Here is a 16,131-nt window from a genome sequence, read left to right on the forward strand (position 1 = left end):
CCCAGGCTGGTCTTGAACTCCTGAGCTCAAGTGATCCTCCTGCCTTGTCCTCCCTAAGTGCTAGGATTACCACACCCAGCAGAGTAGGCCACTAATCCTCAGTACAGAGGCTGTCACTGGGCACAGAATATCAGAGTCCATCCTTAATTTTTTGTGTGTTCCTCTTGTTTCCGAGGTATCCAGTGGAAAGTCTGGCTTCTCTGTTTCTCTCTCTGATTTCAGAAATCTTATTACAGGATCCCGTCTGTTAAAGATAGCTAGAGATCAGTTTAAGTCTTCTCTGTGCTGGAGATTACAGAATAGATGCTAATTATATTGCCTGCTTTCCTGGATGCTGACAGGTAATAAGAGGGCCAAGGAGACTATCCTATCAAGGATTAGAGCCATGTAAGACCCACCCTGTGTACACTCAGAGCTGATGCTTTGCTAGGAAGTGAGAGGTATGGATAGACATGCATCTTTTCCAATTCTTCCTTGCCTCACCTCAGTCTTCAGGACTCCAAGGAGGTAGAGCCAACAAGCACAGGGCCCCCGACCGTTATTTCAGATCCATGTGACCAGCCCACACATGAGCCCTCTGCCACTGGAAAGCTCCATTAGGCAGCAATGACTGGAGAATGTCTCCAATTTATTCAAACATGTTTCTAGAGAGAAGACAGTGGTGGGGAGAAAAGCACATCCTTCCTCTGTCTATCTCCTGTCTCTTCCTAACCTTCTCTGCTTTAATTTCTGGCTAACCTCAGGACTGTTGACATGAAAAAGAAAAATCTTCACCCTGTTTAGTCTACTTTTAATTATTTCAACATGGGGACCTTCCCTGGCTACCAGGCAACAAACTGTCCATTCTTGATTTTCTCCTCTCTCTGTCTTCTGGGTATTGAGCATGTAGTTTGGCTGGACCAGGTGCTGCCAAAAACTTCTTGGGAGGCCCAAGGCTTCCCAGTATCTAGAATCCACTCAGAGAAAGCCCCGTGAGGAAACTTGACAGATCTTTCTGTGGTTACATCTCTGGGAACACTGCACTTGTCCTGCTTCTCCTGCACTGCTTTTCTTGGCTTCCTCAGTGTGATGGTCCTGTCTTCTTTCTTCAGGAAAAACATGCTCCCTGGCCTTCCATTTCCTAGATGTAAAGGAAAGATGCCAGAGCCACACAGTGGCATTTTCAATACCACCAACTTGCTGTGTAACTTTGGGCAAATTACTTAGCCTTGCTGACCCATCATTTCCTTTAGTTTCTAAGATAGGAGTGATAATTTCTTCAATTCATAGTACCAGGAAGACCCAGGTTCCAGGAAAAAGAGAATGCTTAGATCTGTTGTGGAAGATAAAAGGAATTAAATGAGGAAACACAAGTAAAGACCTAACACAATATCTAAAATATAGTAGTCACTGGCTATTATTTATACCTTTCCCCATTTCCCAGGATCTTTTGCTATATCAAGTGTATGCATAAGATTTTGTTGATTTTAAAAGACTTAATCATTATGGGAAAATTGACAAAGGACTGCAAATTATGAATAACCAATTATTTCACAACTTAACCAGCTATGCCACATTCTTGACCTGTCTTATAGGGAAGGAGAATTCAGCTCCCTTTGGATCATGGCTTTGTGACCTCACATGCTTTTCTCAGCCAACCGACCTGAAGTAGGCATTGACTTGCATTCTTTCAGAGGTCCTCTTGTTTCAATAATACTGGGCACCATTTCTCAACACTCACTATGAGCAGTTCGTATATTTTATCTCATTTTGACTTTATAACAACTCCATGAGGCAGGTAACCTTATCCCAATTTATTAGTCTGGAAACAGGCTCAGAAAGGTTAAGTTCTGGAGCCACAAAGCAAACTGAGATTTCTATACAGTAGATCCAAAATCTGTAAGCTTGACTCTCTCACTATGGGGCCATGGTACAGCAGTAGCAACAGTCACAAAGCTCTTTACTTCAGAGGCCTATTTCTCAGATGCTGGGGTGGGGAGGTCTCACTTGGATGTTTCATGAACTCTCTGGCTTCACACCCTGAGCAACTTTACCACACATCACTGGGATCTAACTCTCAGTAATACCGAAGTCTAAATAAGTCCCTCAGAAGCTTACATATCAATAATATAAAGTCATCTGGTACAGGACAGAAGCCACCTTGATAGAGCAGAGCCAATATCTTCCAATCTGATGAGACTGGTCAGGAGGCTCTCAGACCAGAAGGCAACTTCTTCCACTTGCTGAGCACTCTACTATCCAAACTTCAACACTACAGACTGTGCCACAGCGGGCCAGGGCAGAGTTGGAGCCCTGAATAAACAGTACCCCGTTAACTTACAGAATTTCCCTGGTTCTGTGTTTCCCCCTTTCTTTCTGAGGGGGAAGAATGTGACTTTTTCTTCTTCTTCTCCAGCAGTAGCAGTATTGAAACCACTGAGCAATGAGGATTTGGAAGCTTCTAAAGGTCACGTCACTGGTGGGGGCAGTTTGAGTTGAAGTGATTGCAGGCAGGCAGACGTACACAGACACAGAGATAGAGGCTCAGCAGGGCCTGGGCCTGGGCCCAGGAGAAAGCTACAATTTCTTCAGTGAGAGGGGAGTAGAGGCCAACAGAGGAAATGGAAGGAAGAGCAGGAGGATGGTGCTGCACTCTGGAGAAGACGCAGCAGAGTTGCTCTCTGTACCTGCAAGCCAATGGAGAAGTTTATCATAAGGCAGTAGTGAACTAATAACACACTACTAATGGGTGACACACAGCAATAGTGGCAACTGTTGAAGGCCTACTGCGTGCTCAGCATCATGCTGCATGCTTTAGAGAAGCTCTTAGGCACAGTGGAGTTAGAAGTACGTTATTTATTAGCAATGACTATACATGGGATTTTTTTAAAAAAAGAAAAGAAATAGGTCATTTATCCTAACTCTTATGGCAACTCACTTTGAGAAAGTGAGCAGTTTATTCAATCTCTCAGAGTATTAATTTCATCTAAAAAATTAGAGTAATAATATCCATATTACCCATTCAGCCTATCAATGAGAACTAAAGCCCTACTGTGTGCTAAGCACTACTCTAGAAGCTGCATATACATGTAAAAATTCAGTGCCTGTTTTCATGGAACTTACAGTCTATGATAAAGACAAGGATGATCAATTATGTAAAATACCTAGGACTTGGTATTAATTTCATTTAATCCTCACAGCAATCCTGTGTTTAGTGTGCTCTTTTCACATCATCGTTATCTACTGTTGTTAAATGCTGCAAATAAGTCAAGGCAGATCCAGACTGAGAAAAATATTGAGTACTAGGTTCATCTTAATTGCAAAAGTTAAGTTGCCATAATTAGCTGATGGCTATGTATAATTAGCTAGTTTGAGAATATGGGGTATATATTTCACATTCAAAAGCAAACTCATGCCTCTGTCAGTGAGTATTTGTGGTCCACCATCACTCTTAGCATCTAGACCAATGCCTGGCACATATTAGGTTATCAATACAAAATTGTTGAATCAAATTGAGTATTTATTATATGCCAGACTTTTCCTATTCTGCAAATTGCATTCTATCTGATCTTTGTTCTTAGAAATTATATGAAGGCCTCTGGAAGAAACAGTCAATTCTGGCCTACTAAGCTTCAGTGTGCTGTATCAATAGAGATGGAGTCAGGGAAGAGTTGGTCAAAACCAGTCTTAAATGAAGAGTTCCTTCCCTTCTCTGACATAACCCCCTATTTCTACTCTGAACCCAACTCTCATTACCCAGGACATTGCTAATAATAATGGGTGGTCCCAAGGTTCTGCCCTTGGATTTCTGCTATGCTAGAAAATACTTGGATTTTTGAGTCTTTAAATAAAAGTTCCAGAACTTACTATCTGGATAATTTTTGTGAAGCTGCTTACTTTTAATTTCTGTTTTTTCTTCTATAAAATTGAGATAATGTCAACTTCCATGGAAAGAAGATTAAATTAAAATGATGTATCCAAGAATACCTAGGACAATGAATAAAAGCATAGGAAGCTAGAAACAGGGCTAGTTACATATTACAGTAAAGCTAGTTGGTTAGGAAATGTAGAAGGTTCTTGATGCCCGACAAATGTCCCTGACACTCAGCATTTCCTATGTACTGACTCTTCTTACTGCAAGTGCCGGTGACCCTGCTGCAGTCTTTATCTAGCTGTGGGAGCTGCCTTGGCCCACACTTGGGTCAGAAGAGAAGTGTCAGGAAGTAACACCCCTGGGGCAGCCTTCAACCAATGACAGATGGAGGCCATGGATAAATCCCACAGGATCTCGCCTCCCAAGTGAGACAACTCTGAGGCATGAGCTGTGCTGCCCCTGAGACCCCCAGGAAGTCTGAGCCACAGCTGCCCACAGTGACAACTGACTCACAGCACACCCTGTACTGGCTTTCTTTCCTTTTCTTTCTCACTTCCACAGTCACTTCCCAGTGCTTCCTAGGATCCCAGGATCCTTTTCTCAGCATCTGTTTCTGGAGGGACTATCCTCAAATAGGAAGTACTATTTTCAGTAGTCACTATAAAGTAGGAGGCGTAACTGTGTGTAACTTTGTGAGGTTACAGGGTGAAGGAGTAGAGAGAAGAAAACAGAGGCTTTTAGGGTAGAAATCCTCTAGAACAGTGATTCTCTGTGTTGGTGTGCTAGGGAGTCACCAAGTACTTTGGAAGTGAAAGGGAGAAGTAGATGGCTCTGAGGAGGAAATGAGCCACAGCTTTAGGGTTCCACCTCTTTCTCCAAAGCACAGTGACCTGGAAACACAAACGAAAATGAATGAGAGGAAGACAAAGAATAGGAGCAATGAGAAAAGGAGGAGGAAATCCCATCTCATTTTTATCTATCACATTACCACCTTATTACTACTTTACATTTGTTTCCATGGGTTCTTTGGAAGTCAAGTCCAGGATTTGAGCACACACAAGGAGTCTGTAATTCTAGCAAGCAAGGCAGGAAGCAGTGAAGGCAAATAGAATTAGTGAAGGAAATAGGATAGACTGTGTGACCCAGGAGAGATTCCAGGGAATCCAGAGGTGGGCTTACTGGGTGGGGTGAAAGAGATGGCAGGCTGTGGCTGCAAATGGAATAACAGATCTCAGAAACAGAGATTACCCTGAGTGTTAAAGACACTCACTAAGGCGGGTCAGAGGAGGAGGTCTTTAATCCAAGAAATACCTCTGGGGTAAAATAATCTAAACAGTTAGTTAATGTGGATTCTGAAGTCAATACAGATGATAGCAAAGGGCAGGGCAGAGGCTCAGGGCCGAGTCTGCTGCTGAAGTAGGCTTGGGAAGTGAGGATGGATCCAGTGAGTTGCAGCACTGAGAACTATACAGTCTTCAACTGAGCAAAGGGTGAGAGTAGGTGAGGGTAGTTCGAGAGTGAGGAAGCACTCTGGAGGGAGGAAAGACAGCTGGCCACACCACCTCACCCGCTGTCTTGAACAGAGAAAATAAGGCCATCATGCTGAAAACAGTTGGGAGAACAGTGATTTCACAGGAGAGCATGTTTCAGGCCAGGAGGTAGAAGAAAGAGGATTTATGTAAATAGGGACTGTGATGGTTAATTTTCTGTGTCAAATTGGCTAGACCACAGTATTCGGTTAAACATCATTCTAATTGTTTCTGTGAGAGTATTTTTTAGATGAGATTACTGTTTAAATCAGCAGACACTGAGTAAAGCAGATTACCTTCCATAATGTGGGTGGTTCTCATCTGATCAGCTGGAGGCTTTAACAGATAAAGACTCTCTCTCTTCCCCATTAGCCACAGAGAATTCTGCCAGCAGATTAGACTGCCTTTGGACTTCACCAGTAAAGCCAACTCTTCCCTGGGGCTCCAGCTGACCTGCTCATCCTGCAGTTTTTAGACTTGCCTGCCTGCACAACAATGTGAGCCAATTCCTAAAATAAATCTCTCTGTCTCTGTCTCTGTCTCTCTCTCTCTCTGTTTCTCTCTCTCTCTCTCTCTCTCTGTGTATATATATATATATATATATATATAAAAATACATATGTATACATATATTAAAATACATACATATATGTGTATGTGTGTATATTTCTCTCTATATATATAATACATACATATATATGTATGAAGGTATGTGTATCTATATATGTATATGTATATAAAGAGAGAAAAATTTCTCTAGATATATGTGTATATATAGAGAAAGATATTATATTGCTATTATATATAGAGAGATAGCTGTATATATAGAGAAGGTGAATACTACTCAGCCATAAAAAGTCATGTTTTAATGCATTTGCAGCAAACTGGATGGGATTGAAGACTATTATTCTAAGTGAATAACTCAAGAATGGAAAATCAAACATCATATGTTCTCACTCTTAAGTGGGAGCTAAGCTATGAGGATACAAAGGCATAAGAATGGCACAATGGACTTTGGGGCTCAGGGGAAAGGGTGGGAGGTGGATGAGGGATATAAGACTACACATTGGACTCAGTGTACACTGCTCTGGTGATGGATGCACCAAAATCTCACAAATCACCACTAGAGAATTTATTCATATAACCAAAAACCACCTGTTCCCCAAAAACCTATGGAAATAAAAAATTAAAAATATATACTTATCTTTATCCCAACACAGTCATACATTTTTAAATTTTTTTTTTTAATGGAGGAAGTGTCCCATCAAGGCAAGAATGTCTAAGGCCAATGAACATGCTGACACAACCCTGAAAGCTATTCCTGCTGCTGCCTTTGTAACTGCCTTCTGACGCCCATGAAACTGGTGACTAAATAATGGTATTTACTGCAGAAAAAGCTCATTGTACAACAGAGAACGAGAAAAGCAGGAAGGGATTCTGTCTCATTTTCACCCTGACTCATGCAAGTGCATCTAATCTGTGGAAATAATTTCCTACACAACACCCTAGTCATAGATGAGTTCTGGGGCTAGCAATCTAAATGGTTTTTAGATTTCCAGTCTCTGCAGTACTGGAAGACACACATGAAGGAGGCTGGAATGGATGTTGAGTGCCTGTCTGTTTCACCACATCCACCATACTTGTGTTAATTAGTAGAACTACTACAGGATACACACTAGAGGGAGGGAGAGACTGGAGGTGCTGATACAAAATCAGTTAAACTTTGCTGAAAATGAAGGAAATGTTGCTTCACTCTCCAAGGAAAAACTTGTGTTTCTATGCAGATCAGATCCTGATTCCATCCAAATCAGAACAGATGCTATCATTACACTGAGCCAGTATATTTCCCCCTGCCTAATTCAGGTAACAACAACAACAAAAAAATCCACAAATAAGGAGATGGGGACAATAACAACTTCCAGCTGCTTTTTCCATTTTTCCTTCCCTCTGATCTCGTCTCCTACCATGCTTCCTCTTCCTCACTGTGCTCCAGCAACTCCTAAAGCATGCCAAATGCACTCCCACCTCATGGTCTTTGCACTTGCTAGTCCAAAGCAGGAAATAGCCTGACTTTGTCTCTAACCTCTTGTAGGTCTCTCTTCAAAAGCCAACTCACTCACAGCTATTCTATATTAAAGAGCAACCTCAAGCAACCCCTCTTTCTCACATTACTCTACTTTTCTACACAGAACTTGTCACCTTTGGACACACTCTGTTTTACGTGTTTATTTGCTATGACATATCCTCCCTTCTAGAAAATAAACTATGAAGACCAGGTCTTTGATTTATTCACTGTTGTATCCTCAGCACCTGTAGTAGTGTCTGGTGCTTATTAAGTGCTCAAAAGTATTTGTAAATAAATGAATGAATAATTAATATTAATGCCTTGGCTCTCCTTTTCTCCCTGTTCAATTCATTTTAGCTGCTGCGGTCACCTTTAAAGGTCCTTGAGAGAGACATGTCAATTAGATCATATACACCAAACTGAAAATGAGATGAATGACATCAGTCGTCAAAATTTAGAGCTAGACACTTCCTCAGCAGTTATCCAATACTTTATTTTATACACGAGGACAGACCCAAAGAGAAGTACTTGCTTAGGACCACACAGGGCCAAAGTTTAGATCTTCTAATTCTGAGCACAGAGTATTTTCTGCTACATATCATACTTTTGATATTCTTATTATCAGGAATATTTGAAAAAAGATTAATATGGGCAATCTTCAATTTTATTATTATATTATATATATATTCTTAGAGATGGGTTTTCATCATGTTGCCCAGGCTGCTCTCGAATTCCTGAGCTCAAACGATCTTCCTGCCTAGGCCTCCCAAAGTGTTGGGATTGCAGGCATGAGCCATCATGCCCAGGCCTCTTTTTGATTTATTTATTTGAGCTTAAAAAATGACATGGCTTTCCATCTTCACTTATATTTAGCCTAAGTATTGGTATTATGATTTCTACAACCTCACTTATGAAAGGAATTAGTTTGTGTCTGTTCTCTGGTCACTTTCCCATCCCCCTTTTCTTTCTTTTCTTTCTTCTTTTTTTGAGATGGAGTCCCATTCTGTTTGTTGTCCAGGCTGGAGTGCAGTGGTACGATCTTGGCTCACTGCAACCTCTGCCTCCTGGGTTCAAGAGATTCTCTCGCCTCAGCCTCCTGAGTAGCTGGGATTACAGGTGTGCATCATCATGCCCAGCTGATTTTTATATTTTTAGTAGAGACAGGGTTTCACCTTGGTCAGGCTGATCTTGAACTCCTGACCTCATAATCTGCCCGCCTCGGCCTCCCAAAGTGCTGGGATTACAGGTGTGAGCCACCGCACGTGGCCCACTTTCCTCCCTTTTAAAAGATGATGATCTGTTGAGAAGAACCAGCACAACCTACAAACTTTGTTTAAATTCCTATAAGTACTGGTAACAAAACAATTTTACCAAATTATTATGATTCACTGTGATCCTATCATCCACTGAGATATGATACCCAATTAGGCAATGTTAGTTCCTGGAAAACTGAAACACTCATCATTTTGGCAAATGAAAAGTAATTGCTGGATTCACTAGCCAGGGCACAGACAACATTGATCTTGTCCTGAGAAATATCGAAGCTTTGAATTTTCAAATAAAAGTCTAAAAATGTCTGTGCTGAAACCATTATTGCCAACTAAGTGGACCTGTGTACTGAATTCTGACTCAAAAGAATTCCTGTAGCATCCCACCAACCCCAACCCTGCACCTCATTCTTGTTTCTGTGAGGCTTGCAATCAGAAAGTTAGGCTTAACTTTGGACAGGTATGTTATTTGCAAACAAATTGTAACTGAAAATTCTATTCTGAGATTTGAAACAATTGTAGCAAGATTTTCCTGGAATATATTTGCAGTGATACTTGACAGAGAGAAGGAGGATGTGGGTCTAGATAGCTGGAGAGAATCTCAGCTGTGTTAGGGGCATCTAGTGCATCAAATCTCATTGGAGAAAATTCTGGAAGACCTGCTAGTGAGCAAAGTAAGAGAACAGCAGTAGGGGCTGATCTATCCTAGGGATGAGAGGAGGCGCCCTCTCGTCACTCACCTGAAGGAGAATGGTAGCAAATGAAGCATTTCAGACCAGGAGAATGCAGCTAACTCCTAGTGAAGTGATTTTCAGTTTAGTTTTGTTTTGTTGTATCCAATCTCATTGTTATATGCAGTGTAATTCCCTGGGAAATAGCTGTAATTTCACTCATTTCTCCCCCTCTTGAAAAAGAGTATAGGAATGCAATTGAATGCGAGTATGCTATTATAGGATCTTATACTTGAGATCCTTCTGTATGGTAAAGACAGAAATCCTGCTTATGCAAAGAAGGAAATTTATTGGATTCTGTACCTGAAAATCCAGAGATAGTATGGGCTTTAGGCACAGCTAGATTCAGGGTTCAAAATGTATCACTAGGCCATGGTTTTCCTTCATTTTTCAGCTCTGTCTTCCACAGAATGGTTTTAGCCTGTGGTTCTACATGGGAGCAAGCTAACTACAGAAGTGCCAGATTCATATTGTCCACTGGGAAAGAGTGCCTGCCTGGAGGATGCCAGACTGCCTCTGGGATGGGGATTGGGAAAACCCCATAACCACTAAGATTCAGTATAGGGATGGAGTAAATCACTAACTGAAAAGTGTCAAGTGTAACAAAGAATTTATGCAATAAGGAAAGCCTAAATGAACAGAGTGTTCATAAAATAGGGAAAACTTAATATCTGTTCATATTCAAATTCACTGCATTGAATATTGTGTGCTTTGACACATTCCATAACTAAGGAGGTAGCAGTGTGTGTTCACCAAGGTTGAGAGGACGGGCAACATTGGGCTGGTAGAAAGGAATCTAGAACTACGCTTCAGGATTGCTGAGTAATAATCTTGTTTGACTGCTAAGTTTCTCATGTGATACTGAGTAATTCATCTCACCTGTCGGGTTCTCAGGGTTTTGTTTTTTTTTTTTTTTTTAATCTGTTAAACAGAATTGCCTGTGTTACTTATCTTAATGGGTTACTGTGTAGCTGAAATCAAATAAAACATTTTGCAAGGCAAGGTGTATAGTTTTATTAATTTATCATGAGATGTATTTCCATATAGATGTTACATACTTTGTTTCAATAAAGGATGATGAGGCAAATCCATCCAGTGATTTTTAGCTTCTGAGTATTGTGCAGTTCTTGAATTCCTGACTGCAAAACTGAAGCAAGTTTCTTTCACTGGTTCTAACAAGTTAGTCCAAAATTTAATCAGATATTCATTTACTGACCTTTTACTAAAAAAGAACATTTGAGGAATTAGTACGAGACCTGGCATTAAGGTATTCCATTGACAGATTTTCTTTCATTCTTAGTCATTTGATCTGGAAGTGTGTCTGAGCACCTACAATGTGATGAACAATATAGATGTGGTCCTGCATTCATGGAGCTTAGAGTTAAAGTGACATTACAATATTAAACTTATGCTGGGTCAGGTGACATACATCAGCTACTTAGCAGAAGGATTGCTTGAGCCCAGGAGTTCAATGCTGTAATGTGTAATGATCACGTCTGTGAATAACCCCTGCACTTCAGCCTGGGCAACGTAGCAAGAGACTGTCTCTGAAAATATATTTATTAAACTAACAATCAGATGAATGAATATATAATTACAGACTGACAAAAGCTATAAGACATTCTAATGGGAACTTTCATTTTGACTGAGAGAAGGCTCTCTGGTGAAGTGACAGATAATCTGAAACCCAAATAATGAGTAGACTTAATCATTAGGAAATTGTGATGGTGAGGGAGAGGAATCGAAATCAGAAATGCTCCAAAGTAAAATGCTGGTGAAGATGTTCCATATTGGATGCCTGTTGTTTTTGTTCACTCAGACTCGCTGTCCCCATTCTTTTTTTTTTTTTAAATTGCATTTTAGGTTTTGGGGTACATGTGAAGGACATGCAAGATTGTTGCATAGGTACACACATGGCAGTGTGGTTTGCTGCCTTCCTTCCCCTCACCTGTATCTGTCATTTCTCCCCATGCTATCTCTTCCCACCTCCCCACCCCCCATCCCTCCCCCATTTCCCCCCAACGGACCCCAGTGTGTAGTGCTCCCCTCCCTGTGTCCATGTGTTCTCATTGTTCAACACCTGCCTATGAGTGAGAACATGCGGTGTTTGATTTTCTGCTCTTGTGTCAGTTTGCTGAGAATGATGTCCCCATTCTTTTGGTAATCTAAATTATTTTCGTTTAGGCAGACACATGACCAAGGCCTGACTGCAGTACTCTTTTCTCCAGGGTATTGATCAGTTCAGGGATGGACACTTGTTTTAACCTAGCCAGACAAAGTATTGTTCTCTGGAGCCTTTCTTGTATAATATAAAAAAAAAAGAAAACTGAATCATTTAGCTATATTATTAAGCTAAGAATGTGTAATGGTGTGAGAGTGAGTCGGCCAACTGTACAGTTAGAGGGAGCATAGTCTACACAAGACACTCTACTTACAACATCAACAGCAAGCTCAGGAGGTTCCCAAACATACCCTCAGTTTTGATAATTCACTGGAAGAATTCACAGAGCTCACAGAAAGCTACTGTACTCATGGTTACAGTTGACTGCATAGAAAGAATACAGGTTAAATGCAGGCCAAGGAAAAGACACATGGGCCTGGAAGTAAAGCAGTATCATTGTTTAGGGCAATACCCAGGGTTCATTGTCTCATGCCAAGAAGATTAAGGACATGGACACACACACACAGGGAGTAAATTTAGGTTTAACAGACAAAGGAAGGAGAAAGAACAGTTCTCTCTCTCTCTCTTTGACTCTAAGCTCCATGAATGCAGGACCACATCTATATTGTTCATCACATTATAGGTGCTCAGACACACTTCTCTGAGAGAGAGAGAGAGAGAGAAGTGCCTGAAAGGGAAATCCAGCCCGTAGTAGGAAGGCACTGGATTTCATAGGCAGGCTTGAAGAGGTGGTGTCTGATTTCTGCAGGGCCCACAGATTGGTTGGACCAGGTGTGATGTTTACATAGGGAATGGAGAAGGCTGGCCACCCCACCCTAATCTGATTATGCAAATGGGCTTTTGACTTGGCTGGCACCGTGTTGTCTGCTCCTTACTGCATACCTATGTGGCAAAAGGAAGGGAAGAAGGAGCCACCATTTTGAACATGCCTAGTCCCAGGTAGCCTTTTCCTATTGGCACAGCTGTCGGCATTCACCCATGCAAGCTTCTAGCTTGCTTTTCTATGTCTGAAGTTCAATTTTGCACACTGCTCTTTGTTACAAAAGAAACGATTTGGGGGCTGCTTTTCATTAAAAGGAAAACCTTACTGAGAACTTCCTTACCCTCACTATCTGCCTAAATAATTTCTTTTTATTTCCTGTATCAGAGGTGCCAGATGTGGAGCTTCCAGTTGTCCTCTCCCCATGGAGTCAGGACAGCATTATTATCCTGGCATCATTGGGTGATGGTATGCAGAGTATTGCCACACAGAAAATTCCCTAAAGCCTCAGGGCCCAGAGCTTTACCTGGGCTCCATACAGGCATCACTGATTACCCACATGGCTGATTTCAGTCTCCAGTACTTGAAGTCCCAACATTAAGTAACCTTGGTAATGTGGCTCAAAGCCACAATCAGAAAGCCCTAAATCACATTGTTACTATCTGGCTGGCCAAAGGCCCCCAGGCAAACAGACACTCTTGTCAGTCATGACATTCCAAGGACCTAGAGATTACCTCCCAGAAACCAAGAGCAAAGGTCAGACCACTCTTTGAGTAAGGTTAATTCCTTGCTTCACAAACAGACACCTCTGACAGTGAATATTCTGCCTCCATAATGACAGTCGGTGACAAGAAGGAGTTAAGTCAAAGATAAGCAGAGGTAAAAGATGAGACAACAGAGCAATAAGGTTATAATCTGAGTTCCCAAAACCTGCCACACCTGAAGCCAGCTGCCTCCTAGTTTCCTCACTTGAGCACCTGAGCACTAGGGTGCTCAGAGTTGGAAGACCATGTCTGCTAAAGAGAGAGGAAAATTGGAAGATACGGCCAAGGCGAACAAGGCCCGTTATGAGAGAGAAATGAAAACCTATATTCCTCCTAAAGGGGAGAAATACACTACCGTATTTCCTTTTTTGCTTAAGTTTGATTGAGTTTATATTTGCGCTTCAAGTTAGAGAAGTTCTGAGGTAGGAGAGAGTGTTTTCATTTCAAAGATTTGAAAGAAAGGCCAGGTGCTGTGGCTCACGCCTGTAATCCCAGCACTTTGGGAGGCCGAGGTGGGAGGATCACCTGAGATCAGGAGTTCGAGACCAACCTGACCAAATAGAGATGGTAAAACCCCATCTCTATTTAAAAAAACAAACTGGTTGTAATACATTGAGCTCCATAGAGAGAGCGCCAGGGCAAGTGAGAGCCAGATGGGCACTGGGAGACTCTGTGCCTTGCTGAGGAAAAATAACTAAACATGGGCGAAGGAGGTCCTAAGAAGCCGAGAGGCAAAAATGTCATCACATGCATTTTTTGTGCAAACTTGTTGGGAGGAGCATTAGAAGAAGCAAACAGATGCTTCAGTAAACTTCTCAGAGCTTTCTAAGAAGTGCTCAGAGAGTTGGAAGACCATGTCTGCTAAAGAGAAAGAAAAATTTGAAGATATGGCAAAGGCGAACAAGGCCTGTTATGAGAGAGAAATGAAAACCTAAATTCCTCCTAAAGAGGAGACAAAAAAGAAGTTTAAGGATCCCAATGCACCCAAGAGGTCTCCTTCGGCCTTTTTCCTGTTCTGCTCTGGGTATTGCCCCAAAATCAAAGGAGAATATCCTGACCTGTCCGTCCATTTGTGATGTTGCGAAGAAATGGGGAGAGATGTGGAATAACACTGCTGCAGATGACAAGCAGGCTAATGAAAAGAAGGCTGTGAAGCTGAAAGAAAAATATGAAAAGGATATTGCTGCCTATCGAGCTAAAGGAAAGCCTGATGCAGCAAAAAGGGGAGTTGTCAAGGCTGAGAAAAGCAAGAAAAAGAAGGAAGAGGAGGAAGATGAGGAAGGTGAAGAGGACGAGGAGGAAGAGCAAGAAGATGAAGATGACGGTGATGAATAAGTTGGTTCTGGCACAGTTTTGTTTTTCTTATCTATAAAGCATTTAACCCCCCTGTACACAACTCACTCCTTTTAAAGGAAAAAATGGAAAAGTAAGGCTGTGTAAGATTTGTTTTTAAGCTGTACGGTGTCTTTTTTTGTATAGTTAACACACTATGGAATGTGTCTTTAGATAGCTCTGTCCTGGTGGTATTTTCAGTAGCCACTAACCTTGCCTGGTACAGTATGGGGGTTGTAGATTGGCATGGAAATTTAAAGCAGGTTCTTGCTGGTGCACAGCACAAATTAGTTGTATATGGGGATGGTAGTTTTTTCATCTTCAGTTGTCTCTGATGCAGCTTATATGAAATAATTGTTCTGTGAACTGAATAGCACTCTGTAATTGCAAAAAAAAAAAAAGTTGCAGCTGTTTTGTTGACATTCTGAATGCTTGTAAGTAAATATAATTTTTCATTAGTATTGCTGTCCTTTTCATAGGTCTGAAATTTTTCTTCTTGAGGGGAAGCTAGTCTTTTGCTTTTGCCCATTTTGAATCACATGAATTATTACAGTGTTTATCCTTTCATATAGTTAGCTAATAAAAAGCTTTTGTCTACACACCCTGTATATCATAATGGGGGTAAAGTTAAGTTGAGATAGTTTTCATCCATAACTAAAAATCCAAAATCTTGATCAGTTAAGAAATTTCACATAGCCCACTTGTATTTACAAACTGAAGAGTAATCGATCTACTCACAGCATGGGATTATTAAAAAGCAATCATTTTGAAAGTCTGTCCTTGAAGGACTAATAGAAAAGTATGTTCTAACCTTTACAGGAGGACTCTATTCTTTAACTCCCATTACCATGTAATGGCAGTTAAATTTTGCAGTTCCCACATTAAAGAAGACCTGAGAATGTATCCCAAAAGTGTGGGCTTAAAATACAAGACTGCCATATTAAATTTTTTGTTGACATTTGTCTCAGTGAAGACCAAAAATGCTGGCTATAGACGTGTTTTCCCATTTATCTAAATATGGACTGCTCAGGAAATGAGACTTTCCATTAAAAGTATTTTTAATTCATTGGGCCAGCTTTCAAAACTAAGATGCCACATCCAAAATAGAGTATATTTTTCTACATTACGGTTTGCTCCTTTATAAATACAAGCAGATAGGAGGAAAGAAGACACTTAAACTTTGCATCTCAGTATGAATTATTCAATTTATTTGGATGATTTTTCTTTAAAACCCAAACTCACTCATTAGTCATGTTTATCTGCTTACTAGTTTAGTGAGCAATTTGGCAATTGTGTGGTTTTTGAAATTATCTTTCTCTTAAAGTGCCAGTATTTTAAAATAGTGTTCTTGTAATTTTACACACTTTTGTGATGGAGTGCTGTTTTGTTATATAATTTTGACATGGATTCTTTCCATTTGCATTTTTTAAATGTAATTTCAGGAGGAATACTGAACATCTGAGTCCTGGATGATACTAATAAACTAATAATTGCAGAAGTTTAAAAAAATTACCAAAATTAGCTGGGCGTGGTGGCGCACGGCTGTAATCCCAGCTACTCCAGAGGCTGAGGCAGGAGAATCGCTTGAACCCAGGAGGTGGATGTTACAGTGAGTCAAGATTGTGTCACTGCACTCCAGCCTGGGCGA

The 16,131-nt window shown here is 40.9% G+C and overlaps 1 pseudogene; it reads left to right on the top strand.

Annotated features, from left to right (window-relative positions):
- The first annotated feature begins 13,776 nt into the window (after positions 1-13,776).
- Positions 13,777-14,532, top strand: LOC101028893 (high mobility group protein B1 pseudogene; annotated as a pseudogene).
- The last annotated feature ends 1,599 nt before the right edge of the window (positions 14,533-16,131 follow it).

Source organism: Saimiri boliviensis, chromosome 3 (genome assembly GCF_048565385.1).
Source record: "Saimiri boliviensis isolate mSaiBol1 chromosome 3, mSaiBol1.pri, whole genome shotgun sequence".
NCBI lineage: Eukaryota > Metazoa > Chordata > Mammalia > Primates > Cebidae > Saimiri > Saimiri boliviensis.